This window comes from Choloepus didactylus, chromosome X (genome assembly GCF_015220235.1).
Source record: "Choloepus didactylus isolate mChoDid1 chromosome X, mChoDid1.pri, whole genome shotgun sequence".
Classification (NCBI taxonomy): domain Eukaryota; kingdom Metazoa; phylum Chordata; class Mammalia; order Pilosa; family Megalonychidae; genus Choloepus; species Choloepus didactylus.
Window position 1 is genome coordinate 19,870,875 of NC_051334.1, and position 22,057 is coordinate 19,892,931.

The window sequence follows — 22,057 nt, forward strand, 5'->3', positions numbered from 1 at the left end:
CAGAACTTTCCCTATTTGCAGATGACATAATGATTTATGTAGAAAGCCCCAAGAAATCTACCAAAAATTCTAGGACAAATAAGCAACTTGAGCAAGGTCACCTGATACAAGATCAACATACAAAAATTAATTATATTTCTACATACTAGCAATAAACATGTGGAAACTGAAATCAAAACTATAATGCCATTTATAATTGCTCAAAAATGAAATACTTAGGTGTAAATCTAAAAAAACATGTACAAACTTGTCTGCTGAAAACTACAAAATGCTGATGAAAGAAATAAAGAAGAGCGAAATAGATGAAAAGATATTACATGTTCATGAATTGGAAAACTCAACACAGCAAAGATGTCATTTCTCCCAAATTGATAAACAAGTTTAACATAACTCCTATCAAAATCCCAGCAAGATCTTTTGTAAATATAGACAAGATTATTCTAAAATTTATATGGAAAGACAAAGGAACTAGGATAGCTAGAACAATTTTGCAAAAGAATATTAAAGTGAGAGGGACCATCCTACCAGACTTCAAGACCCATTATATAGAGAACAGTATACAAGACTGTGTGGTACTGGTAGAGGGATAGACACATAGATCCATGAAATAGAACAGAAAATCACAGATCACTCCATACAAGTATGACCAATTGATTCTTGACAAATGTGCAAAAGCAATTCAATGGAGGAAGGATACTCTTTTCAACAAATGGTGCTGGAACAACTGGACATCCATAGGAAAAACAACAACAAAAAACACCTCGACTTAACCTCATACCTTATGCAAAAATTAACTCAAAATCGATCATACATTTAAATGTCAAACATAAAGCTATACAACTTTTAGAAGAAAACATAGGAGCAAATCTTCAGAGCTTAGAATTTGGAGAAGAGTTCTAGGCTTGGCATCAAAAGCACAATCCATTTAAAAAAAAACAATAAATTGGACATCAAAATAAAAAATAGTTGCTCTGTAAAAGACCCTATTATGAAAAGTATGAAAGAAGCTACATACTAGGAGAAAATATTTCCAAACCACATATCTGACAAAGGATTCATATCTATAATATATAAAGAACTCTCAAACTCAACAGTAAAAGACCAGATAATTAGAAAAGAAAATGGACAATAGACAAAATGAGACATTTCACCAAACATGATACATGCATGGTAAATAAATACACAAAAAGATGTTTAACATCACTAGCCAGCACTGAAATGCAAATTAATACCATGATGAGATATCACTGCATACTTACCACAATAGCTAACATAAAAATTAGTAACAATATCAAATGCTGGCAAGGATACAAAGTAATTGTATCTCTCATACATTGCTTGTGGGAACATAAAATGCTACAACCTCTCTCAAAACTAGTTTCACAGTTTGTTTTTTTTAAAGGATTTCAAATCATTTATTGTTTTGCATACAGTAACTCAGACATTTATTCCAAACATAAAGTAATAAATTTGGCTTCATTTCCCCTGAAAAATGGGGACATTCATCTCAGTAAAAGAAAAAGGTAATTCTTTTTATACACCGGTTGATTGTTTGAATTTATAGTTCTTTAAAATATGACACCAGCAAAAAAATAACATTAATTGATTAGCACATAAAACAGTTTACAATAATATGGTAAGCAAAAACCAAAAACTGATCAGAAAACACTGTTTTAAAGTAATTTCCAAACAGATTTCTATTAAAGTACCCCGAAGGACTCTGAGCCCATTAGTAGAGCAATTCTATACATACAAGATATTACAAACTGATACAGTATTTATTGCAACAACAAATTAAAGTTTCTCATAATATATGTAACTTAAATACCCTCCCTCTCTTCCCCATTGATATAGTGGCTTCTTATTCCTTAACAATAGAAACTCTGCCTTTCAGTGGAGAAAGATGAAGTCCTCTCATCAAAAGGCACATTCTTATCTTCGAGGATGATTGGCATCAAACAATGTGTTATCGTCATCCTCATTATCTTGTTCTAAAGGTGTCAATTCCATATTTTCTATGTTAGTGTCCAGAACTCCGTATTTCCTTGTCTTTTGGTTTCTTCTTCTCATCCTGACTGTCCCGACGACGAAGTACACCAACACCGCGCCACTCACCACCATCAACACCGTCAGGGCCCGCTGGGTCATGGGTTTATCACCAGGGTTTGGACTCACAGCGGGCCGCCGCCCACTGAGCCTTCCCCGGCCTTCCCTCCATGATCATCAACCGCAAGCTCCGCCTTGGAGCTGCTGCCATTATCGCTCTCAGCGCTCCGCGGCCCCGCGGCCTCAGCCGGAGTGCGGCCTTGCAGATGGGCTGTGGTCGTGCCCGGCGGCAGCGGCGGCAGGGTCCGCGGCCCGGGGTCCAGCGGCCCAGGGCCCGGTGCGGCCTCAGCCGCTTGCAGCAACACTGCCAGGGGCCCCTCACAGTTTCTTTAAAAACTAAAGATACACTTACCTTATGACCCAGCAATCTCAATCCTGGGCATTTATCACAGAGAAATGAAAATGTATACCCACACAAAAACTTGTACATGATTGCTCATAGCAGCTTTATGTGTAACAGTCAAAAACTGGAAACAACCAAAATACCTAATAGTCAAATGGTTCAATTTGTTTAACCAATTCGTTTTATCCATACCATGGAATACTACTTAGCAATAAAAAGGAATGCTACTGATAAACATAACAAGTTGGATGGATCTCAAGGGCATTATGCAGTGTGAAAAAAAAAGCAACCTCAAAAGGTCACAGACTGTGACTCCATTTATAACAACATTCTCAAAATGACAAAAACAGAGATGGAGAACAAATTAGTGGATGCCAAGGGTTAAGGATGGTGGGGGGTGATGGAGTGGGTATAACTATAAAGGGGCAGCATTAGGGAGATCTTTGCAGTAATGGAACACTTATGTATCTTTATTGTGGTGGTACTTACATGAATATGCATGTGTGATAAAATAACATAGAACTACACATACACACCAATCTTCTGGTTTTGATATTATACTATGGTTATGTAAGATGTAACCATCGAGGGAAACTGGGTGAAGGATACATAGTACTTCACTGTACCATCTTTGAAACTTCTTGTGAATCTATAATTACTTCAAAATAAAAAGTTAAAAAAAATGAATGGTCAGACTGATCATATCAAATGGTAAGAATGTGAAGCAACTGGAACTTTCATACACTGCTGGTGGAGCTATAAACTGGTATAATCACTTTGGAAAATGGTTTGGCCATACCTATTAAAGCTAAACATAATATACTTTTTGGTCTGATAATTCCACTCCTTGGAATATATCCAAGAGAAATGAGAGCACATATCCATAAAAAAACACATAAAAGGTTTTCATAGTCCTGTTATTCATAATATCCAAAAACTTAAAACAACTTAAATGGCCAAGAATATTAAAATGGATAAGTAAATTGAAATAGATTCTTATAATGGAAATGAGCAGCCATGGAAAGAACTAACTACTGCTGCACACAATCATATGGAAGAATCTGAAACATTTTGTTGAGCAAAAGAAATCAGGCACACAAAAATTAAATGAAAAATAGGGTAGGATAGGAGGATGGAATGTTTTGGGTGTTCTTTTATACTTTTATTTTTATTCTTACTTTTATCTTCTTTTGGACCAATTAAAATGTTTAGAAATTGATTGTGGTGATGAATGCACAACTATATGATGGTACTGTGAACAATTGATTGTACACTGTGGATGATTGTATGGTATGTGAATATATCTCAATAAAACTCAATTAAAAAAAAGAGAAGTCAGGCACAAAATAACACATATTGCATAATTCCATTCATGTGAAATTCAAGAATCAGCAAAACCAATCAATAGAGGTGACAGAGGGGAGAATACTGACTACTTCAGGCAAGAGGTATGGGTATTGACTAGGAAAGGGCAAGAAAGAATCTTCTGGGGCTATAGAAATGAACTATATCTTACTCTGGGTGGTGTTCACATGGGTGTATATCTATGTAAAAAAATCATCAAGCTGTACACTTAAGATTAACGCACTTTCCTGTATTTAAGCAGAGTCTTGGAAAAGGTAAGAAAAAACAAACAAGAAACAATAAACCAAGCCATTGGTCTTGCAAGACTGCTCTGCTATGTCTGGGGCTACTGAGTCACTTTGAACATGTTACAAAGGCACTGAGTGATGACTTCTGCATGATGGACACAGATATACTTCCTGCTCATTGGGCCCCTTGCACAGCATGCCAATCCCACCTTTGCCACTTCCCTTAGTGACATCACATCAGCCCCATGGTGTCCCTGACTCCTTGACCCAAGCCGTGGCAATGCTACACTATCTATTGACTTACCTTGGGGGAATATCTGTTTACAAATATTTACAGACAGAAATACAGCACAGTGGTTAGGAGTGTAGGCTCTGGAGTCAGATTGCCTGGGTTTGAATCCCTACACTGTCACCGACTCACAGGACTTTGGATGAGTATTTTAAGCTCTGTGCTCTTCAGTTTCTGCCTCAAAATTGGTTAATGATATCTAGTACATTCTAAATTAAAGCTAGATAATATGAGCAAGATAACATGTCAGTGTCTCACACTTTAGGGCAGGGAGCAAATCTGATTCATTTTTGTGTCCCTAGCACTACTAGGGTGCTTGGCACACAGTAAGTGATCAGTGGAGCCTAATAGTTAAAAGCAAGGACTCTGGAGCCACACAGACCTGTGTTCAGAACCCCCGCTCCACCACTTACCAGCTGTGTGACTTTGGCCACCGTCTTAGTTTGCTGGGGCTGCTGTAACAAAGGACCACAAACTGGGTAGCTTAAAACAATGGAAATTTATTCTCTCACAGTTCTGGAGATTGGAAATTTGAAAACAAGACGTCAGCAAGGGTGGTTCCATCTGGAGGTTCTGATGGAGAATCTGTTCTCTGCTTCTCTCCCAGCCTCTGGTGGTTGCCAGCAATCCTTGGCATTTCTTGACTTGTAGCTATATCATTCCAATCTCTGCCTCCCTCATCACATAGCCTTCTTCTCTGTGCATATTTCTCCATGTGTTCCCTCCTCTTCTCATATGAACACTAGTCACAGCATTTAGGGCCCACCCTAAGCCAGTATGACTTCATCTTAACTTGAATACATCTGCAAAGATCCTACTTCCAAATAAGGTCATATTAATAGGTACTGGGGGCTAGAATGTCAACATATCTTTTTTTGGGGGGGGGGGCACAATTTAACCCACAACAGGTACACAAGTGAGACTTTGATTGCAGTCTCCTTGTTTATAAAATGAGAATATTAAATGACATAATTCATGGAAAATGCTTAGCACAGTGTCTGGTGCATAGTAGAATCTCAAATACTAACCTAAAAATAAATATCTGTTTAACTGCACTGAATTGTCAAAGGATTGTAACTGAATTTACAAAATGGACAAATTGTACTTCTCTGGGTAATCTCAATTTAAAGTCTACATGGGGTTTAAAAGAAAACATTTTCTCCCAGAGTATCCATGATAGCTGAAATGTATACTGAGACTGTTTGGGGGAAGGCAAACTTCTTTTCCCTCAGACTCGGCCTCTGAGAGAAGAGAAAGTATGAACTTCTTTCCTGGGGGCAAAATGGGTGAGCCAGGGGAAGGGGAAGGAAAAGCTGTTGTTTCCCTGCCCGCCTTCTGGATAAAGGCAAATTACTGTGTGGAGGCTGGAGTGTGGCACTGGGCCCAATGAGGGGTATTGATTTGTTCTATCCAGGAAGAAATGCACATTATTCATTTTTTAGTAGGCTGTCTTGTTCTGGAAGGTAAATCATATGACTTCACAATGACACGACTTGTGTGTTTAGGTTACTGGCTGCCTTGCAGGGAAGATGTGCTGTTTTCATTAAGTAGGTACGCAGGAGAGCTCTGTTCTCTGTACCATGATAGATGAAATTTCTTTAGTCCTGTTCTCTGGCTGTTCTTCACTAGACTCTCCTGGCACATGATCTCCCCAGAGCTCATAATGACTAATAACTTGTGCTATGGAGCTGTCTTCTCTCAAACAGCCAAATGTGTCATTTTACACAGTGGTTTGCAAAGTTCCTAGTCCAGTATCACTTCATCTAACAATTGTCATTTTCAAAACATCGTCACATTACTGTATTATTTTGTCCTCAAAATGACATCCCAGTGAGGTAACATACTGACCTATTTCACAGAAGAGAAAACTAAGGTACAGGGGCTAGAAAATGGATGGCATCCAATTGACCAAGATGGCACATAAAATGCACCAGGGTGCTGTTCCCCTACAGAATCTCTGAACAATTGGCAAAAACTGGCAGAGCCATCTACCTCAAAACTCTGGAAAACAGTTAAAGGGTTGTAGCAACTGGACAAGTGCCAAATTAAGAAAACAAAGCTTAAAATAGTAGGAGAAACTCCCAGAGCCTTTGCTGCCGCCTTCCCCATCCCTCCCCTGCACAGTGTGGAGCCAGTCGTGCTCCCACTGTGGGTCCCTGGCCCCATTCCCGAGGGAGCAGAATAACCCCTACTTGTATGTTGATGCCAGCCTATCAGGTAGCAACCTGTAAGACTGAACCAGAACATTCATCTCTGGCTCACCCTCCCAGAACTTGCCCTGAGGCAGAAGCAGCTTGTGGACTGCTAAAGCCCTGTAAGAAACAATTAAGCCAAAGCAGCCTGGGGCAAAAGATTACCTGCTGTAAATTATACAATAAAGCATTCTGGGAGGGGGAGAAAATCTATTATATAGGGAGTAGAGGGGGCATTCAAATTCCTGTAAATGAGGGAATTCCTAAGGACACCAGCAAACACAAGCCAAGGACAAGATGCAGGCTTAGAAAAGATGGAGAGGACCCTGCACTTCTTTTTTTTTTTTTTTTTTTTTTTTTTTTTTTAATCATCATTTTATTGAGATATATTCACATACCACGCAGTCATACAAAACAAATTGTACTTTCGATTGTTTACAGTACCATTACATAGTTGTACATTCATCACCTAAATCAATCCCTGACACCTTCATTAGCACACACACAAAAATAACAAGAATAATAATTAGAGTGAAAAAGAGCAATTGAAGTAAAAAAGAACACTGGGTACCTTTGTCTGTTTGTTTCCTTCCCCTACTTTTCTACACATCCATCCATAAACTAGACAAAGTGGTGTTTGGTCCTTATGGCTTTCCCAATCCCATTGTCACCCCTCATAAGCTACATTTTTATACAACTGTCTTCGAGATTCATGGGTTCTGGGTTGTAGTTTGATAGTTTCAGGTATCCACCACCAGCTACCCCAATTCTTTAGAACCTAAAAAGGGTTGTCTAAAGTGTGCATAAGAGTGCCCACCAGAGTGACCTCTCGGCTCCTTTTGGAATCTCTCTGCCACTGAAGCTTATTTCATTTCCTTTCACATCCCCCTTTTGGTCAAGAAGATGTTCTCCGTCCCACGGTGCCAGGTCTACATTCCTCCCTGGGAGTCATATTCCACGTTGCCAGGGAGATTCACTTCCCTGGGTGTCTGATCCCACGTAGGGGGGAGGGCAGTGATTTCACCTTTCAAGTTGGCTTAGCCAGAGAGAGAGGGCCACATCTGAGCAACAAAGAGGCATTCAGGAGGAGACTCTTAGGCACAAATACAGGGAGGCCTAGCCTCTCCTTTGCAGCAACCGTCTTCCCAAGGGTAAAACTTATGGTAGAGGGCTCAACCCATCAAACCACCAGTCCCCTATGTCTGTGGTCATGTTAGCAACCATGGAGGTGGGGTAGGCGAATACCCCTGCATTCTCCACAGGCTCCTCAAGGGGGCACTACATCTTTTTTTTTTTTTTTTTTTTTTCCCTTGTTTGTCTTTTTTCTTTTTTTTTTTTTTTTTTTTTAACTTTCCCTTCTTTTTTCAAATCACCTGTATGAAAAAAAAAGTTAAAAAGAAAACAAACATACAATAAAAGAGCATTTCAAAGAGACCATAGCAAGGGAGTAAGAAAAAGACAACTAACCTAAGATAACTGCTTAACTTCCAACATGTTCCTACTTTACCCCAAGAAAGTTACATAATATAGCAACATTTCAGTGAACTTGTTCCTACTACAACCATCAGAAATTAACAGACCATAGTCATTTCTGGGCATCCCCAGAACGTTAAATAGCTTATCTGTTCTTCCTGGATTATTGTTCCCCCTTCCTTAATTGCTCTCTACTGCTAGTTCCCCTACATTCTACATTATAAACCATTTGTTTTACATTTTTCAAAGTTCACATTAGTGGTAGCATATAATATTTCTCTTTTTGTGCCTGGCTTATTTCGCTCAGCATTATGTCTTCAAGGTTCATCCATGTTGTCATATGTTTCACCAGATCGTTCCTTCTTACTGCCGCGTAGTATTCCATCGTGTGTATATACCACATTTTATTTATCCACTCATCTGTTGAAGGACATTTGGGTTGTTTCCATCTCTTGGCAATTGTGAATAATGCTGCTATGAACATTGGCGTGCAGATATCTGTTCGTGTCACTGCTTTCCGATCTTCCGGGTATATACCGAGGAGTGCAATCGCTGGATCGAATGGTAGCTCTATATCTAGTTTTCTAAGGAACTGCCAGACTGACTTCCAGAGTGGCTGAACCATTATACAGTCCCACCAACAATGAATAAGAGTTCCAATTTCTCCACATCCCCTCCAGCATTTGTAGTTTCCTGTTTGTTTAATGGCAGCCATTCTAACCGGTGTTAGATGGTATCTCATTGTGGTCTTAATTTGCATCTCTCTAATAGCTAGTGAAGCTGAACATTTTTTCATGTGTTTCTTAGTCATTTGTATTTCCTCTTCAGAGAACTGTCTTTTCATATCTTTTGCCCATTTTATAATTGGGCTGTCTGTACTATTGTCATTGAGTTGTAGGATTTCTTTGTATATGCAAGATATCAGTCTTTTGTCAGATACATGGTTTCCAAAAATTTTTTCCCATTGAGTTGGCTGCCTCTTTACCTTTTTGAGAAATTCCTTTGAGGTGCAGAAACTTCTAAGCTTGAGGAGTTCCCATTTATCTATTTTCTCTTTTGTTGCTTGTGCTTTGGGTGTAAAGTCTAGGAAGTGGCCTCCTAATACAAGGTCTTGAAGATGTTTTCCTACATTATCTTCTAGGAGTTTTATGGTACTTTCTTTTATATTGAGATCTTTGGTCCATTTTGAGTTAATTTTTGTGTAGGGGGTGAGGTAGGGGTCCTCTTTCATTCTTTTGGATATGGATATCCAACTCTCCCAGCCCCATTTGTTGAAAAGACCATTATGGCTCAGTTCGGTGACTTTGGGGGCCTTATCAAAGATCAGTCGGCCATAGATCTGAGGGTCTATCTCTGAATTCTCAATTCGATTCCATTGATCTATATGTCTATCTTTGTGCCAGTACCATGCTGTCTTGGCAACTGTGGCTTTATAATAAGCTTCAAAGTCAGGGAGTGTAAGTCCTCCCACTTCGTTTTTCTTTTTTAGAGTGTCTTTAGCAATTCGAGGCATCTTCCCTTTCCAAATAAATTTGATAACTAGCTTTTCCAAGTCTGCAAAGTAGGTTGTTGGAATTTTGATTGGGATTGCATTGAATCTGTAGATGAGTTTGGGTAGAATTGACATCTTAATGACATTTAGCCTTCCTATCCATGAACATGGAATATTTTTCCATCTTTTAAGGTCCCCTTCTATTTCTTTTAGTAGAGTTATGTAGTTTTCTTTGTATAGGTCTTTTACATCTTTGGTTAAGTTGATTCCTAGGTACTTGATTTTTTTAGTTGCTATTGAAAATGGTATCTTTTTCTTGAGTGTCTCTTCAGTTTGTTCATTTCTAGCATATAGAAACATTACTGACTTATGTGCATTAATCTTGTATCCCGCTACTTTGCTAAATTTGTTTATTAGCTCTAGTAGGTGTATCGTTGATTTCTCAGGGTTTTCTAGATATAAGATCATATCATCTGCAAACAATGACAGTTTTACTTCTTCTTTTCCAATTTGGATGCCTTTTATTTCTTTGTCTTGCCGGATTGCCCTGGCTAGCACTTCCAGCACAATGTTGAATAACAGTGGTGACAGCGGGCATCCTTGTCTTGTTCCTGATCTTAGAGGGAGGGCTTTCAGTCTCTCACCATTGAGTACTATGCTGGCTGTGGGTTTTTCATATATGCTCTTTATCATGTTGAGGAAGTTTCCTTCAATTCCTACCTTTTGAAGTGTTTTTATCAAAAAGGGATGTTGGATTTTGTCAAATGCTTTTTCAGCATCTATTGAGATGATCAATTGATTTTTTCCTTTTGAGTTTTTAATGTGTTGTAATACATTGATTGTTTTTCTGATGTTGAACCATCCTTGCATGCCTGGAATGAACCCCACTTGGTCATGGTGTATGATTTTTTTAATGTGTCTTTGGATTCGATTTGCAAGTATTTTGTTGAGGATTTTTGCATCTATATTCATTAGGGAGATTGGCCGGTAGTTTTCCTTTTTTGTAGCATCTTTGCCTGGTTTTGGTATTAGATTGATGTTAGCTTCATAAAATGAGTTAGGTAGTGTTCCATTTTTTTCAATGTTTTGAAAGAGTTTGAGTAAGATTGGTGTCAGTTCTTTCTGGAAAGTTTGGTAGAATTCCCCTGTGAAGCCATCTGGCCCTGGGCATTTATTTGTGGGAAGATTTTTGATGACTGATTGGATCTCTTTGCTTGTGATGGGTTGGTTGAGGTCTTCTATTTCTTCTCTGGTCAGTCTAGGTTGTTCATATGTTTCCAGGAAATTGTCCATTTCTTCTACATTATCCAGTTTGTTGCCATACAGTTGTTCATAATATCCTCTTATAATTTTTTTAATTTCTTCAGGATCTGCAGTTATGTCACCTTTTTCATTCATTATTTTGTTTATATGGGTCTTCTCTCTTTTTGATTTTGTCAGTCTAGCTAGGGGCTTGTCAATCTTGTTGATCTTCTCAAAGAACCAACTTTTGGTGATATTTATCCTTTCTATTGTTTTTTTGTTCTCTATGTCATTTATTTCTGCTTTAATCCTTGCTATTTCTTTTCTTCTACTTGGTTTAGGATTGGTTTGCTGTTCATTTTCTAGCTTCTTCAGTTGATCCATTAGTTCTTTGATTTTGGCTCTTTCTTCCTTTTTAATATATGCGTTTAGTGCTATAAATTTCCCCCTTAGCACTGCTTTTGCTGCATCCCATAGGTTTTGGTATGTTGTGTTCTCATTTTCATTCGTCTCTATATATTTAGCAATTTCTCTTGCTATTTCTTCTTTAACCCACTGATTGTTTAGGAGTGTGTTGTTTAACCTCCAGGTATTTGTGAATTTTCTAAGTCTCTGATGGTTATTGACTTCTAATTGTATTCCATTGTGGTCAGAGAATGTGCTTTGAATAATTTCAATCTTTTTAAATTTATTGAGGCTTGTTTTATGTCCCAGCATATGATCTATTCTGGATGCACTTCTTGATAGGAGGTCTAAACTCCCAAGGAGAGCACCAGCCAACACAGAGACAATTTGCAGACTGTGAAGGGTGTTTTTTACATTGGTTTGTTTGTTATTGTTAGCTCCTGGCAGGCAAGGAAATCTCTATCATATCACTACCCAAATATAAACTCAAGGACTAAACCCCAGAATTAACACTTGAAAATATTAAAATGTACAGTGTGCAATAAACGATCACAAGGCAAACAAAGAAACAGGAAATGATAGCCCATTCAAAGGAACAAGATAAAAGTCCAGAAACCATCAACAAAGAAGATCAGACTTTGGACATACTGAACAAAGACTTTAAAAAATGATCCTCTATAGATAGGTGTTTGCATGATATACTTCTAAGGTATGACACTAGTACAGAGAATTGACAAAAGAATGGTACATGGAAAAAACCCACCTATTGCATACTAGGGACTATAATTAATAGGAATACTTTACTAGTACCACACAAATACTAGGGACAAATAATTAAGGGCTGAAAAGAGCTATGGGGTGTTTGGGTCATAAGAATTGTTTAAAATGGAGAATGATGAGGATTATACAACTAAGTGATGATAATGTGAGATTTGGATGGACTATTTGTGGACATAACATATGCTATGTGAATTTAGGAACCTGCTACTAAATAAGTCAAACACACGATCTTGAGGCTTGCTCTTATGAAATTTATGGTTGAAAAGGGGAGGCTAAGCCCACCTATAATTATACCTAGGAGTCACCTCCAGAGAACCATTTTTGTTGCTCAAATGTGGACTTTCTTTCTCTAAGCCCAACTCTGCAAATAAATTCATCACTCTCCCCCCAATATGGGACAAGACCCCCAAGTGAATGAGTCTCCCTGGCAACATGGGACATGGATTCTGGGAATGAGCCTGACCCTGGTATTGAGGGGTTGAGAATGCCTTTTAGACCAAAGGTGGGTGGAGGCAACAAAATAAGGTTTCAGTGGCTAAGATAATTCAAATAGAGTTGAGAGGCTGTCATGGAGGTTACTCCTATGCAAGCTTCAGTTAGATATGCCAAATGGCCACAGTATGATAAGCCCAAGTCAACAGTAGTCCTGAAAACCCTAAAGAAAACCCAGATCCCTATCTGAGACTCTACAAAAGTTTCACTCACTAAGTTTATTCTTCAGAAACTTAAATTCTCCAGAGAACTCCCATGCCAGCTAAGACTCAAAACCCAGAGGCAATAGCCTCTTCAAGAACATCAACCAGATGTGTCCCTTCTTCCCATAATGTTGACACCCCTTTTCAAAATGAACAAGTTAGGGTGGTCACTGCCTAGACCTAAGTGATTTTCCCTGAAGACTTGGAAAGTGATTAAACTGGAGGAAGGGGTAGCAACAGGCAAGATGGAATTTCACAAAGGATTATGAATATTGAATATATAATTTTCTTTTTCTTAGTTGCTAGGGCACTAGAATAGCTAGAAGGAAAGAATTGAAATAGTGGAAATGTAACTCATAGCATTCTTTGAAATTTGCTCTATAGCTGCTTGTTAAATTGTAATTTGAAAGTTATCACATTTTGTACATATGTTATATGTCACAATAAGGAAATAACTGAAATGATGGTGCTGTAACTCATAACATTTTTGGAAATTTTCTATATAACTACTTGTTAAACCGTACTTTGAAAGTTATTACCTTTTTGCATATATGTTATATTTCACAATAAGGAAATAACTGAAACTATGGATCTGTAACCCATAATATTCATTGAAATTTGCTCTCTAACTACTTATAAATTGCACTTGGAAAGTTATCACTTCTATGTATATATTTTATATTCCACAATAAAAAACATGATTAAATTTTAAAAAAAAAATGATCCTCAATATGTTCAAAGAAGTAAAGGAAAACACAGAGAAAGAACTAAAGGATGTCAGGAAAATGATGAGTGAAAAATATAAGAATCTCAATAAAGAGATAAAAATTTTCAAAAGGAACCAAATAGAAACACTGGAGTTGAAGACTACACTAACTGAAATGACAAATTCCCTAGAGGGTTTCAACAGCAGACTGGAGCTAGCAGAAGGAAACAGTGAACTCAAAGACAAGAAAATTGAAATGATGCAGGCCGAGGAGCAAAAAGAAAAAAGAATTTAATAAAGCAAACAGAGCCTAAGAGACCTGTAGTAAACCAAGAAGCCCATACCAATATGAGTCCCAGAAGGAGAAGAAAGAGAGAAAGAAGCGGAAGGCATATACAACCAAATAATGGCAGAACACTTTAAATTTAATGAAATTTAATGAAAGACATGAATTTGGACATTCAAGAACCCAACAAACCCCAAACACCAGAAACTTGAAGAGAACCATGCCCAACCACATAACAGTCAAACTGTTAATGCCAAGGACAAGGAGAGAGTTCTAAGAGCTATAAGAGAAGAGGAACATGCTCTGTACAAGGGTACTAATAAGATTAGGTGTTGATTTCTCATCAGAAACCATGGAGGCAAAAGGCAATGGGAAAAAATATATTTTTTTCCCCAATTGCCAACCAAGAATTTTATATCTGGAGAGACTGTCTTTCAAAAATGAGGGAGAGATTAAGACATTCCCAGGAAAGTAAAAAGACAACCAACAGAATGGGAGAAAATATTGTTGGTGGGAATGTAAAATGGTGCAGTCACTGTGGAAAACAATTTGGTGCTTCCTCAAAAAGTTAAACATAGAACTACTATATGACTATCCCACTTCTAGGTATATACCCAAAGAATTGAAAGCAGGCACCTGAACAGATATTTGCACATCAATGTTCATAGCAGCATTATTCACAATTGCCAAAAGATGAAAGCAACTTGAGTGTCCATCAACCAAAAAATGGATAAACGAAATGTGATATATACATAAATGAAATTCATAAGGAGGAATGAAGTTCTGATGCATGCTACAACATGGATGAACCTTGAAGACATCAGGTTGAGGGAATAAGCCAGATACAAATATACAAATACTATATGATCTCACTTATATGAAATAAGCAAAATAAATGTATTCATGAAGTCAGAAATTAGAATACAGGTTACCAGGGGCCAAGAGGGGGGCAGAGAATGATGAGTTAATGTTTAATTGGTATGGAGTTTCTGTTTGGGGTGATGGAAAAGTTTTGGCAACAGACAATGAGGATGGAGGCACAACTTTGCGTATGTAATGAACTCCACTGAATTGTATATTCCAAAAGGGAAAAAAGGGGAGATTTCAGGTTGCATGTAAGTTACCACACACACACATACACACAAAACCCATGTAGCAAAGGTACCACACTAATGCAAAATGTTAATAGGGAAAACCGTGTGTAGAGGGGAGGGGGTATAAGGGAACTTTGTACTTCTTGCATGATGTTTCTGTAAACCTACAACTGCTCTAATAAAAATAATTTAAGAATTTTTTTAAAAAGGGAATGAAGTTCTGATACATGAGGCAACATGGATGAACCTTGAAGATACCACGTTGAGTGAAATAAGCCAGACACAAAAGGACGAGTACTGTATTGACCTCATTGATTTGAAACAATTAGAATAAGCAAATTCATGGTGTTATAAACTAGAATACAGGTTACCAGGGGCCAGAGTGGGGATAGGAAATGGGGAGTTAATGTTTAATTGGCACAGAGTTTCTGTTTAGGGTGATGGAAAAGTTTTGGTAATGGATGGTGGTGATGGTAGCACAACTTTATGAATGTAATGGACACCATTTAATTATATATTTAAATAAGGTTAATGGAGGAAATGTTATATATACTGTAATATGCTATTATATAAATAGTATGTTACTAGAATAAAAATTTTCAAAAAACCCATAAGACTGTACAACACAGTGAACCCTAATGTAAACTATGGATTATAGTACAATTATAATATTGTTTCATCAGTTGTAACAAAGGTATCACACTAATGCAAAGTGTTAATAAAACGGAAAACTGTGTGGGTGAGGGGAGTATACAGGAACTTTATATTTTCTGCATGATTTTTCCAGAAACCTATAATTTCTCTAATTAAAAACTTATTTAAAAAACAAAACAAACAATAACCCTGGGAAGGACCAAGGATCGCCAGCAGCCAGCGTCAGAATGCCAGTCTTTGGGGAGAAAGTATCGCCTTGCTGAGGCCTCAATTTTGGGCTTCTCCTAGCCTCAAAACCAACCTAAATAAAGAGCTGCTTCAGAGCCAACAGCATCAGTGGAAGAGCCAGAGGTGAAAGTTAAGGAGGAGCAGAACCCCAGAACATCAAAAATGGATTAAAAGAACAAATTCAGTCCTTTCTCCATGAAATGGTACCCACAGAACATGGAGAGGAACTTCAACAAGAAGAAGATGAACCAGCTAGAGAACAGCAACTAGAAGATGAAGATGATAGATGATAAATTTGAGAACCTGGAAGTGGGAACATTTCATGAAGAAACTGATGATAGTTACCATGTGAAAGAGACGGCTTCACAGGACTATAATCAGGATACAGAAGAGATGGTATATGAACAGGAAAATCCAGATTCCAGAGAACCAGTAGTAGAAGATAGAAATTTGCACCATGATGCAGATGATGTGACATGCCAAGACTATGATGAACCAGAATATGACCCATCAGAAAAGTGAAGGGATTGAGATTTCAGATAATGTTGTTGAAGATTCACACATAATTTCAGAAGAAGTAAATATCCCCTTTGCAGAAGAACCACAGGATGCACCACTAGATACTTAAAGCTTCAAAATGAATGCCCTTACTACCACAGGAGGACCATCCTAACCATACACTCCAAATGATGGCTGTGAGAGAGCTTGTGAAGTAATTACTGAGCAGATCAAGGTCTTTGGGAATGAACACCAAAGATGTTTTGAATGACTCATAGATGTTTTGAATGACTGTCATTTTACTTTATTTTTTTAAAAAATGAAAATTACATATGATTTCACATTCCTGCATGTCCTTTTTGGAGAGTGATTATTTGATTTTTTTTTCTTTTTTGTGACAAACTTTAAGTCTTACCTGCATTTATGTGTGTTTTTCAGGTGATGGTTAATATTGATGATGTAGCAGCAATTATCTTGGCAGGGTTTATTTAAAAAAATTTTACTATAGAAACACATTTACACCCTAAAATTTCCCCCTTTTAACCACATCCAGACATAGGTCAGTGGTGTTAACTGCATTCACAATGTTGTGCTGCCATCACCACCATCCATCACCAAAACGTTTCCATCACTCCAAATAGGAACTCCATACTAGTCAAGCATTAAACTCCCCATTCCCTACCCCTCCCTGGCACCTGGTAACCTGTTGGTAGGGTTTTAATATATATTATTAGTAAATAAAATTAATTGTGTTGAACTGATTTCTGTAAATTCTGTGTGAAACATGATTTAAAAGCCATTAAGAGTGCTTTGCATTAGCACTCTTGATAACACTAATGGATGTCATTGTTAGCTGTGAAGATTTGAGTTGTATATATCTCCACTGAAATTCTTATTAAAAACTTCTGCATTAACTTTGATTATTCAGGTTAAAACTCAAATCTTGAGTTTTTGTAACTTTTAGCTGGTTAATTAGAAAGCAATTAATATTTTGATGAAGTTTTTTTTTGAGAGGATGTGGAGAAATAGAAACACTAATTTATTTTTTGGGGAATGTAAAATGGTGCAGCTGCTGTGAAAAGCAGTTTGGTGTTTCCTTAGAAAGTTAAGTATAGCATATAACACAAGGAAGAAACATTCATGATCATTACAGTCCTCATAACTTGTCACATGGTTATAGCTCATGTTTATAACTAACTTCTTCCTCTACCCATTCTATATTCCTTTTTTTTATTTTGAAATAAATTCAAAGTTATAGGAACAGTTGCAAAAACAATACTAACCCCATACAAAGAATTCCATCATACCCTGACCCCCCTCCCCCGATAGCTCAATCCACCAACTTTAACATGCTGTCCCATAGCTATTTCTTTCCCTCCCTCCCTCACTCCCTCCCTATCTATCATCCATCATCTATTGCTCTGTCTTCTGAACATATAAGAGCTAGCTGCACACATCCTTGAACATACACTATAATTCATGTATACACTTCCCATGAACAAGAACATTCTGTTATGCAATCCCATTAAGCGCAGCTACGAAGTACAAGAGATTCAACAACGATACAAAGCTTACATTCTATATTTCCTTTACCTTATGTCTTAACTGTGTCCCTTTGAGCCACCTCTCCTCTATCCTCCAATCCCATCCAAGTTCATCCTTGGCATTCAATTGTCATCTATTTAGACTGTCTTTTTTTTTTTTTTTTTCAGTTGTGGAAACATATATACAGCCTAACTCTTCCCGTTCCACCCCCTCCCTAGCCTTCCATTAGTGGGACTAATCACATTTAGAATGTTGTAATGCTCTTTCCCACCATCCATTACTAGAAATTTCCCTTCACCTCAAACAGCAACTCCACACTCATTTCTTAACTCCCCATTGTCCCTTCCCCCATTTCTCTTAACCCAAACTCTACATTTCATCTCTATGATTATATTCTCTGATAATTTCTTTGTGTTTGCTGTGGAGGTTAAAATTAACCTCTTAAATCCATATCAATCTTGTTTTTGATACCACCTTCACTTCAATAGGACACATAAACTATGTTCCTATACTCCTCCATCCCCCCACCTTTATATAGTTGTCTAAAATTACATATTTTACCTTGAGTATAAAACCACTGATTTGTCATCAGAGTTTGTGTAATTTATATCATGTAGTAAGTAAATAGTGGAGTTACAGTTCAAAAATTATTGAATCCATTGTGGTTTGAGAATGTGCTTTCAGTATATTCAATTTTTTTTTTAAATTTCTTGAGGCTTGTTTTATGTCTCAGCTTATGGTCCCTTCTGGAGAAAGATCCATGATCACTAGAGAAAAATGAGTGTCCTGGTGCTTTGTGATGTAAGGTACTATATATGTCTGTTAAAATTCTCTATATCTCTTTCTCCTTTCTGTTGTTTCTCTGTTGGTAGGGCTCCCTTTAGAATCTGAAGTAGGGCAGGTCTTTTATTGGCAAAGTCTCTCAGCATTTGTTTGTGAAAAATTTAAGCTCTCCCTCAAATTTCAAGGAGAGCTTTGCTGGATAAAGTATTCTTGGTTGGAAATTTTTCTCTCTCAGAATTTTAAATATGTCATGCCACTGCCTTCTCGCCTCCATGGTGGCCGCTGAGTAGTCACAACTTAGTCTTATGTTGTTTCCTTTGTATGTGGTGAATTGCTTTTCTCTTGCTGCTTTCAGAACTTGCTCCTTCTCTTCAGTATTTGACAGTCTGATCAGAATATGTCTCAGAGTGGGTTTATTTGGATTTATTCTATTTGGAGTTCGCTGGGCATTTATGCTTTGTGTATTTATATTGTGTAGAAGGTTGGGGAAGTTTTCCCCAACAATTTCTTTGAATACTCTTTCTAGATCTTTACCCTTCTCTTCCCCTTCTGGGACACCGATGAGTCTTGAGTTTGGACGTTTTATTTTATCTATCATTTCCCTGAGATCCATTTTGACTTTTTCAATTTTTTTCTCCATTCTTTCTTTTGTTCTTTCATTTTCTGTTCTGTGGACTTCTAGGACACTGAGATGTTGTTCAGCTTCCTTTAGTCTTGTATTGTGAATATCCAGAGTCTTTTTAATTTGGCCAACTGTTTCTTTTATTTCCATAAGATCTTCTATTTTTTTATTTACTCTTGCAATGTCTTCTTTATGTTCTTCTAGGGTCTTCTTTATGTCGCTTATATCCTGGGCCATGGTCTTCCTGATGTCCTTTAAATCCTTTGCCATGTTTTCGTTCCTTGATTGTAGTTCTTTGATTAATTCTGTGAGGTATTTTGTCTCTTCTGATAACTTGATTTGTGTGTTTGGAGTTGGATTCTCCATATCGTCTGGTTTTATAATATGCATTGAGATTTTCTGTTGTTTTTGGCCTCTTGGCATTTGCTCTGCTTGACAGGGTTCTTTCAAGTTGTAAAAAAAAACCCTATCTAATTTTTCAGAAACACAGTTTGGTGATGTACACTTTCTCTAACTAACCAGCAGATGGCGTCTGTGAGTCACCTATACCTCTTTTTTTTTTTTTTTTTTTTCATTTTTATTGAGATTGTTCAGATACCATACAATTATCCAAAGATCCAAAGTGTACAATCACTTGCCCCTGGGTACCCTCATACAGCTGTGCATCCATCACACTTAATTTTTGTTCAATTTTTAGAAACTTTTCATTACTCCAGACAAGAAATAAAGTGAAAGATGAAAAAAAAAAAAAGAAAAGAAAAGGAAACTCTAATCCTCCCCTATCCCTAACCAACCCCCCTCAATTGTTGACTCGTAGTATTGATATAGTACATTTGTTACTGTTTATGAAAAAATGTTGAAATACTACTAACTGTAGTATATAGTTTGTAATAGGTATATAGTTCTTCCCTATATGCCCCTCTATTATTAACTTCTAATTGTATTGTCATACATTTGTTCTGGTTCATGGAAGCGATTTCTAGTATTTGTACAGTTGATCATGGACATTGCCCACCATAGGATTCAGTTTTATACATTCCCATCTTTTGACCTCCAACTTTCCTTCTGGTGACATATATGACTCTGAGCTTCCCCTTTCCACCTCATTCACACACCATTCGGCACTGTTAGTTATTCTCACATCTTGCTACCAACACCCCTGTTCATTTCCAAACATTTAAGTTCATCCTAATTGAACATTCTGCTCATACTAAGCAACCACTCCCCATTCTTAAGCCTCGTCCTATATCTTGGTACCTTATATTTCATGTCTATGAGTTTACATATTATAATTAGTTCCTATCAGTGAGACCCTGCAATAATTGTCCTAATGTGTCTGGCTTATTTCACTCAGTATATTGCCCTCGAGGTTTTGTCATCAACCCATTTTTTTTTAATATGGTTTTGTTCACTCACCATACATTCCATCCCAAGTAAATAATCGATGGTTTTCTGCATGGTCATACATTTATGTGTTCACCACCTTCACCATTATCTATATAAGAGCATCTACATTTCTTCCACAAGGCAGGAGGGAGAGTCAAAGAAGGTAGAGAGGCAAAAGAAAGAGGAAAAAAAAAGACAGCTAGGAAGCAGCAAAAGGAAAAATAACCTTAAATCAAAGTAGAATAAAGAATCAGACAATACCACCAATGTCAAGTGTCTAACATGCCTCCCCTATCCCCCCCTCTTATCTGCATTCACCTTGGTATATCACCTTTGTTACATTAAAGGAAGCATAATACAATGATTCTATTAGTTACAGTCTCTAGTTTATGCTGATTGCATCCCTCCCCCAGTGCCTCCCCATTTTTAACACCTTGCAAGGTAGACATTTGCTTGTTCTCCCTCGTAAAAGAACATATTTGTACATTTTATCACAATTGTTGAATACTCTAGATTTCACCAAGTTACACAGTCCCAGTCTTTATCTTTCCTCCTTTCTTGTGGTGTCTCACATGCTCCTCACCTTCCTCTCTCAACCGTATTCATAGTTACCTTTGTTCAGTGTACTTACATTGTTGTGCTACCATCTCCCCAAATTGTGTTCCAAACCACGCACTCCTGTCTTCTATCACCATGTAGTGCTCCCTTTAGTATTTCCTGTAGGACAGGTGTCTTGTTCACAAAGTCTCTCATTGTCTGTTTGTCAGAAAATATTTTGAGCTCTCCCTCATATTCGAAGGACAGCTTTGCTGGATACAGGATTCTTGGTTGGCGGTTTTTCTCTTTCAGTATCTTAAATATATCACACCACTTCCTTCTTGCCTCCATGGTTTCTGCTGAGAGATCCGCACATAGTCTTATTAAGCTTCCTTTGTATGTAATGGATCGCTTTTCTCTTGCTGCTTTCAGGATTCTCTCTTTGTCTTTGACATTTGATAATCTGATTATTAAGTGTCTTGGCGTAGGTCTATTCATATCTCTTCTGTTTGGAGTACGCTGCGCTTCTTGGATCTGTAATTTTATGTCTTTCATAAGAGATGGGAAATTTTCATTAATTATTTCCTCTATTATTGCTTCTGCCCCCTTTCCCTTCTCTTCTCCTTCTGGGACACCAATGATACATACATTATTGTACTTTGTTTCATCCTTGAGTTCCCGGAGACGTTGCTCATATTTTTTCATTCTTTTCTCCATCTGCTCCTTTGCGTGTAGGCTTTCAGGTGTTTTGTTCTCCAGTTCCTGAGTGTCTTCTTCTGCCTCTTGAGATCTGCTGTTGTATGTTTCCATTGTGTCTTTCATCTCATGTTGTGCCTTTCATTTCCATAGATTCTACTAGTTGTTTTTTTGAACTTTTGATTTCTGCCGTATACATGCCCAGTGCTTCCTTTACAGCCTCTATCTCTTTTGCAATATCTTCTCTAAACTTTTTGATTTGATTTAGCATTAGTTGTTTAAATTCCTGTATCTCAGTTGAAGGGTACATTTGTTCCTTTGACTGAGCCATAACTTTGTTTTTCTTAGTGTAGGTTGTAATTTTCTGTTGTCTAGGCATGGTTTCCTTGGTTATCCAAATCAGGTTTTCCCAG

The 22,057-nt window shown here is 37.5% G+C and overlaps 2 pseudogenes; one reads left to right on the forward strand and one right to left on the reverse strand.

The window, feature by feature from the left end:
• Positions 1-1,740: 1,740 nt before the first annotated feature.
• LOC119523359 lies at positions 1,741-5,045 on the reverse strand (annotated as a pseudogene).
• A 375-nt stretch (positions 5,046-5,420) lies between these two features.
• On the forward strand, positions 5,421-16,205 carry LOC119523360 (annotated as a pseudogene).
• Positions 16,206-22,057: the final 5,852 nt, after the last annotated feature.